Source organism: Channa argus, chromosome 2 (assembly GCF_033026475.1).
Source record: "Channa argus isolate prfri chromosome 2, Channa argus male v1.0, whole genome shotgun sequence".
Taxonomy (NCBI): domain Eukaryota; kingdom Metazoa; phylum Chordata; class Actinopteri; order Anabantiformes; family Channidae; genus Channa; species Channa argus.
In genome coordinates, this window is record NC_090198.1 from 11,110,833 (window position 1) to 11,118,245 (window position 7,413).

Sequence of the window (7,413 nt, forward strand, 5' to 3'; positions counted from 1 at the left end):
TTTGTCAATATTCAAAGTTTAAGCAGCAGAAACTGTCATATCTACAGTATATAAAGTCATTTTTGGGTAGTTCAACTAAGATCCTACTGTACCTCTGTTTTGGACACACACACACACACACACACACACACAAACGCACACACACTCCCAGACTGGAGTAGTTGGGATTAAGGACGGGTTTTAAAGAGGGGCTTTTCACTTTTCCCAATCAGTTCAGCATTGATGTCTGGAGAACTGAACCTGTCACCTCCGGTTTTGTTAAACCAAAACCTCAGCATACAGTCCCCTCCAGATATACAGTATATAAATAGCATGGCCAATTGATTTATGTTTCCTTTGCACTGAACACATTTGAGTTTCGAATTAAAAGATAAATATCAGAATTTCAGCTTTTATTTCCTGATTGATATGATAAATGACATAGAACATAGCCACTTTTGTAACTGCTCGCCCACATTTTATGAGAGCAAAATTATTGGCACATAGTTTTAAAGGTAATAAAAGCTGCACGGTTGCAAGGACGGTTAAAAAAAGAATTAATCAGGATGTAAAAATGTCTATATATACAATTATAAAGACGACACAGTGGCCAACCTAACATGTGGAACCGAAACCAGTAATCTATTGAGTCAAACTGCATAGTGTTAAACCTTTAACAGCTTTTTTTTTTTATAGAGTGCAACTAGCCAAATGAGTCAAAAGAGAGATGTTTGTTGAGCAGAGGAGCTGACAGCTGCTCCACATTAGTTCTGGGATTTAGAGCTCGATGTGTCTACAGTCTCATGACCACAGAGACATGCTCTCTTCAAATGAGCTGTGAAATACAGCATCCCAGGTAGCTTTTATTGCCGGGCTCTGAAGAAGGACCAGACATTAGCAACTACAGCTTAAGGCTAGGTTGTCTGCCAAAGTGTGCAGCGATGTATGAGGAATGAAACTAGGAACATGATAACTTCATGAGTTAAGCTTTGTGGCCAGTTGGAGACTGAAATGGTCATTCAAAGAAAATATATTGGTATATAAATTTGAAGACCTTGTGGAAGAGAAAGAATTTTAATGCATGAACTAAAGTTTGGTAAATGCAGATAAGTACTAAATAAGTACTTTGACCAAATATTTAAATAAAAAAGTGCACATTGATTAAAATTTCTGCCTCTAAACTGTCTTCCAGTATCACAGGCATGCAGGATTTTCAGTGAAAGTAAGGAAAAAGCATCAACAAAATGTATCATTACAGAAATGAAACGCCACCAGGATGATAGAGATAGATTACCATATATATTTATGGCATGGGAAGGTTCATGACTCAGCTCTCTCAAAGATTGGCATAAAGCCAAGAGTGTGCCTTTTGCGACTGATAGGTCGTGACCTAAAAATGTCCTCCCATACATAAATCACATCATGTATTTTTTAAACATGTATTGACATTGCCACAACCCCTTTCACTGACATTTTCAGCTCTCATCTGAATTTCGCTTATGTCTGCACACAATAACTAAGCAATGCCAAAGCACCACAGCTGACTCATGTTAATCAGTGAGCTGCTGAGGGTTAAGAGCCTCATTCAGGAGAACATTTTCTTGTTTAGAGTAGGAAACTATATTTCTTATTCACCAATAGAACAGGATAAGTGAAAATAGTACTGTGGTCATAATGTTTTGCCTGTTTGATTTGCTACTATAAAATAAACTGCATGTAAAGCTGTTAGATTAAAATGTGTTGATTGATTAATTCTGTGCTAAAGGAATGACCTCTGCTACTGCTATGGTTGTGTTTTACAGATAGTACTTGATCCCTAAAGGGACATCACAAAAAACACTGATGAAACATGGGCTACCTGTAATCCACTAATATAAAACAACCACATCACAGCTTTCTTTTTCAAATGTAAACAAATGAAAAGTTTTTTTAATTACTCTGATTAGACTGATTAGACTCCACGCAGGTAAGAAGGGTCCGACTGCAGGTTTGACATCTTGGGAGCCATCAGATCTGCAAACCAATGATAAGAAACATATGAGTTTAGGGTCCTTGTACTTGAAGTGTTTCACAACTGTAAAAGTCCTCACACACAAGGTGTATCAGGTTCGTTAGCAGCATTTTTTTAAATTTAATCATATTTGAAAGTAAGAATCAACACAATGGTAATGTTTTTTTTTTATCTGTTAAAAAATAGCAACAAAATTGTTACTTTCAGCAGAGGATAAAAATATCTGAATATTTCATTTATTGTGTAATTTATTGTGGTTTATTTACACAGTGTATTCTTTAAAAATTACTTAGTTTTCAAATTAACGCATTTAATGCATTAATGCATTTGCTTATGTCTGTCTGAAACGCTCCTCATATGTCAGAACTTGTGACACAGCCCCATTGGGACCACTATATTTGAATTCACTTTTAGACCTTACAGTAGGTCTTCAGAAGGGAGGTCTACAGTTCGACAATCTTGGCCCAGGAGTATGGAGTTACGCAGTGAAATAAGTGAATAAAATGGACATCAGGCAGTATAAGTGAAAATACCAGTGTGGGTGGTCTATGGGTGTCTTTGCCCTTTAATAATAAATTAAGACACAAGACAAGTCAGAGGTGTAACTGCTTGCCCTGTACCTCACTTGTAAGTCGCTTTGGATAAAAGCGTCTGCTAAATGACTAAATGTAAATGTAATGTAAATGTAAACTGATGATAACTGCAGTAATATCAGATGTGGTCTGTGTACTGGATTTTAAGGCTGTGGCGGATGCTTTCTATCAGAGCACAGTAAAGGAAAAAGAAAAGATAAGACAACAATATATTGTTTCAGGAGGGTGAGTCATTAAAAATAACTATTGTTATTGGGAAAATGCTATTGCTATGGTGCTATTTTCCAATTGCAAGACAAGCCTTTACAGTCAATTGGAATTTAGTGACTTATTTACCATTCAGTGATTTCTTATACAAGCACGAAGAAAGTAATACCAAAAACAACTGTATAATAAATTTATATATTTACTATCTACACACTTGAATAACAAAATATAATAAGCTGAATGAAAAGTGGGTATGATAATGATAGCCTTTGCAAGACAATGGCTAGGGTCTTGGCTCTCAAGCAAGTCAAGCTCCTTATGTGTATATATATATATATATATATATATATATATATATATACACACACACACATACACACATATATATATCGGAGGGCTTGGTGCAGGTGTGAGGGTAGAACAGACAGGAAAGATTTTATTGATGAAAAAGTCAATTTCCAAATTGCAGAAAGTTTAAAGGCAAAAAGGTTATAAGTCCAGATTCTGTTTTTAATTACAGTATATATAGTCCTGTTAGCCATTTTATTACCTTACACATGCTAAGCTTTTAATTTCTATTATGCCATTTGTTAAACTGAGACCCCAGACTTAATGACTGCCAGTTAATTTCAGTTATGTTTTGTGATTATTTGTGATGACATTTTCAGAATGTACTTAATTTATTAAATGTATTAAATTAACCTACAGCCACAATCATATCTGGCTGCATCTGTGATGTTTCTGTTTACTGTAGCAGACACTGGCACATCCATTACGGTAAACACTGAGATGCACTTTGGCTCCAGTCGGTCTGAACAAATCACACTAAAAGAATACTTGCCTTTAATGAGTGTTAATTACCAATTAGGGAGCAACCTTTCTCTTAACAGAGCCAACATCCTGACATTTGCATGTTAAGGTGTGAAAAATTAAGTACCTGCCTTCTTCCAGATCTGAAGTTGAAATGAAAATAATTCTATAATAATGCCCACAAGATATCACCTATATCATCCTATTAGAGTGTAATGATGCAGGAATTAGGAGAAAAGGATGACAGATACCTAGATCACCTTATCCGACTATCAATCTGATAGCAGGGTCTGTAAAGACACGGTTCGGTGGGCAGGTTCAGCACCAAATGGGCTACAAATGAAAGGGTAGCACTTAGTCAAAACCAGCACGACAAGCTCATGTGATAATGAGATTACATGTTGGTTTGTTTAGATCTGCATTATCTGTACTTTGTTCACCTTCAGTACAGTGGGTATCATAATGTGAGCACATTTAGTGAAACAAGACTCATTTTGTTGCACCCAAGTACAGATAAGTGGACACTATTGATTGTTTCTTTTTTATAACAAAGTGAGTCATAAGCAGTTAATTTATAAAAACTATGTCTATGCACCTTCTACCAGCCATAAAATAAGGCTTTCTAATAGTAACTGGCTAGAGTTCGGCAGTTACTATTTTTTTATGATATCATCTGATGAAAGAATCTGGCTTTAGACACGCTCAAGCATGTCATATACTCCATGCGCCAGTAACATGTAAATAGTATTTTAGATTTTGATTTGTTAATTGTTTTTCCTTCCTCATAAGTTGCTGGTTGATCCTATTACAGTTCCGAGTGCCTATGAGCAAGGCACTCAGCCTCCAATGGCTTCAGTCGTCTCAATATGTAACTTCCTCCACAAACTCTTTGTCTAGCTTCTAGTAAAACAACTTGTTTTACCAACATGATTGGTCAGATAACTTCATCCTGCCTGCCAGCTACTGTGACAAACCGAATCTGGGAATTCCTGTGGTCCTGAGGTGGCGGAGCTCCTCCCATTTGTGAGTCAGACTGGAGAAACCTCCAGAGAAGGGGGAGCACCTCAGCCACACCCACTCCCAATGCTCTGAGGCACTGCCACCCCAGGTGCATTAATGTCTGTGGACCCATTTCTCCCTTTTCCTAATGCATCTGATTAGCAGAACACTCCAAACCACTCAATTCGTCAGTGTTACTACATATGCCATTCTCCTTTAATAAAAGTGGGTGTCAGTTTGAGGCATGCTAACCTATTTCTCACAATAGTACAATCTGCTTTTTCCCCCTGATAAAAATGCAAGTATGTCAGTTTGGGGTTATTATGCTGTAAGCAGTTCTACTACATGCTGCAATGTGCTCTTCACCCTCTCATCATCTTGGGTGAAACTGAGGAATACATAGTGTAAACCTTTGGAAACTGATGAATAAAGATGAGAGATGCTCGTGTGTTACGTCATGTCTCAGAACACATGGATTATAGCCGATTGTGGATTAGCGTACATGTGGGTGTGTGCATGCCTGTGCATCTGCGTGTGCAGCCGTGCGTGCATACACATGTGTTCTATGCATTCCTCTGTGCATGGTTGCTTTTAAGCGTGCATTTGCTGCTCTGAGAAAGGAGTGAAGCATAGTGGGGGATGAGCGTGTGAGGGTGTGTGCATCCTCAGATCATATTGCCCTCACGCCCATCCTCAGCTTCATTCTGCCTATCCTCTTCTAACCTGTGAATTTCCCAACAGTGAAATATCTGCCTGCAGCCGTAGGAAACCAGCCAACATCACAACAGATTGTCTCCCCTCGTAAATCAAAATATTACCATTTTCTTTGGCCGGCATGGCGAGAACCAGTCTCATTGCATTTGCTCAGTGAGAAACAACAGCATTGCTCACATGCGTTCATATTATGCATTATGCATAAAACACGGGGAAATGTGAGACTGAGAGCAATGTGACATTTTTGGAATCGACAGTGTTTGTATCAAATCTGGAATTTAACAGCAAGTCGATAGAATTACATTGACACCTTACACGTTTTGTGTTTTTCACCTTATCTACATCGATAGATGATGCCATCCATCTGCATCATTCTCAAATAACGTTTCATTAATCCACTGACAGGGCCACAGAAGGAAAGGAGGGAAGCAACAAGAAGACATAGGATTAAGTCAAGCAGCCAAGAGCCCCACACCATACAAACAGGCATCCAACCCCAAAATGGGGCTACGTGGCTGCACATACCTGGTTGTGCCAAATCCCCGTGCAGGACGCCAGCGGTAGTGAGCACAGCGAGTCGTGTGGAGCTGATTCCCCCGGTTTTAGCGAATGGTCGGTGCAAGGAGAGCAGTGATACTGGGAGGGCAGGGAGGGCGGGGGTAGAGCGGCACGGTGCGCAGCTGCCTGCTAATACCAGAGCTCACAGCATCTCTCCGCGCCCGTCAGACACCACATCCCAGAGCCGTGCCTCCGCGAAGAAACACACGCAGACCTCTCCTCCATGTCACCGTCTGTGCTCCCCTCTGTTGCTCCACTGCTGCGCACCCGTGATCGCGTTACAGGGGTGGGGGGCGAAGATGTGCCTTTTAATACCGTAACCTGGTGGTCTTTAATTGATCCACGACTGACAAACACACGCACAGTGACACGGACAGTTTAACTGCACGGGGGTGTCTATTCCAAAATGGGATACAGACGGGTGGCGGTGGTGCTGATGGGGAGGCAGACAGCACTGCTGCTACTACTCCTGGCTGCTCAGAGTGAAGCTCTGCTCCCCGGCTAAAGAAGGTCCGTCCCTCCCCTACACAAAATTCTCTCTCTCTCTTCTCTCTCTGTTTCTGTGCTCACTGAACCAAGCTCACAGACACACAAACAATAAACGGACTCCTAATACACACACACACACACACACACAATTCTATCATCAACTACCTGTTCCTCCGTTACTTATTGTTTCCCTCACTCAGGGGCATCTCACAGTGTGTGTGTGTGTGTGCAAAAAAAGACACACTCCAATGGAAACTGAGTTATGTAATAGGTCAATAAACTTTGAGCACCAAAGACACCGGTTGAAGAACAACGTTAGGCTGCAGTCGCAGCCTATTGCTCCCATTTTTCATTGTCAGCTGTACACGCGTCCTGCACGCGTTCAACTGCAGACGTTTATGGAGATGATTGGGGGTGGGGGGCACAAAGAGCGCACTTTAATTTCTCTATGTCAAACACGCATAAGAAGACCATAGGAAGACCATTCCCATCTGTATCTCTCTTTCTCCCTCTCACTCACGCACACAGACACACACACACACAAGTGCATTACATATATTCACACACCACATAATTAACTCTCTCACTGAGAATTTTGTCATACATTATTACTCATTCCCATTTCACTTTAGTTATAAATTTTAGTCTGGTGTATTAAAACGCCATCAGCCGCGTGAAAAGCACGTGGCCGACTTGCAAGACTGGAGGAAAAAATTCTTCACAGACAGGGCAGTGGAGGAGGTCATTTTTGCCCTAAAGTGCTTTAAATTTTCCTGGTTTGACATTTGGGTAGATGAGTCTTTTTATTTCTTTCTTAAATGACATGACAACATTGCAGGTACAGTGTCACAGGACAGTCCACGTCAATTGTCCTCCAGTCTTGGTGATGATTAGGCATTCAAAAACTCATCTCCCCTCCTGTGTGCGTGAGTCTGCCTCCCTCCATCAGCTCAGATGTGTGTAATGCCTTTCTCCAAAAGCCACTAATTGTCTGGCCTCCTAGCTAAATCACATTTTTCTCCTCTCTCTGTTTGTCACATGGGACACGGGCAG

At 40.5% G+C, this 7,413-nt stretch overlaps 1 protein-coding gene across 3 annotated transcripts in view; it reads right to left on the reverse strand.

Moving 5' to 3' along the window:
* LOC137113969 (protein unc-13 homolog C) overlaps positions 1–6,396 on the reverse strand; it is a 97,865-nt gene extending 91,469 nt beyond the window's left edge. For 2 of the 3 annotated variants that reach the window (XM_067495316.1, XM_067495315.1), the window contains exons 1-2: positions 5,839–6,396; positions 1,917–1,992 (exon numbers count right to left, since the gene is read on the reverse strand). The gene's annotated coding sequence lies outside the window, so the exon portion shown is untranslated. The remainder of the gene's footprint in view (positions 1–1,916; positions 1,993–5,838) is intronic. The other variant, XM_067495317.1, reaches the window with a different exon arrangement.
* Positions 6,397–7,413: the final 1,017 nt, after the last annotated feature.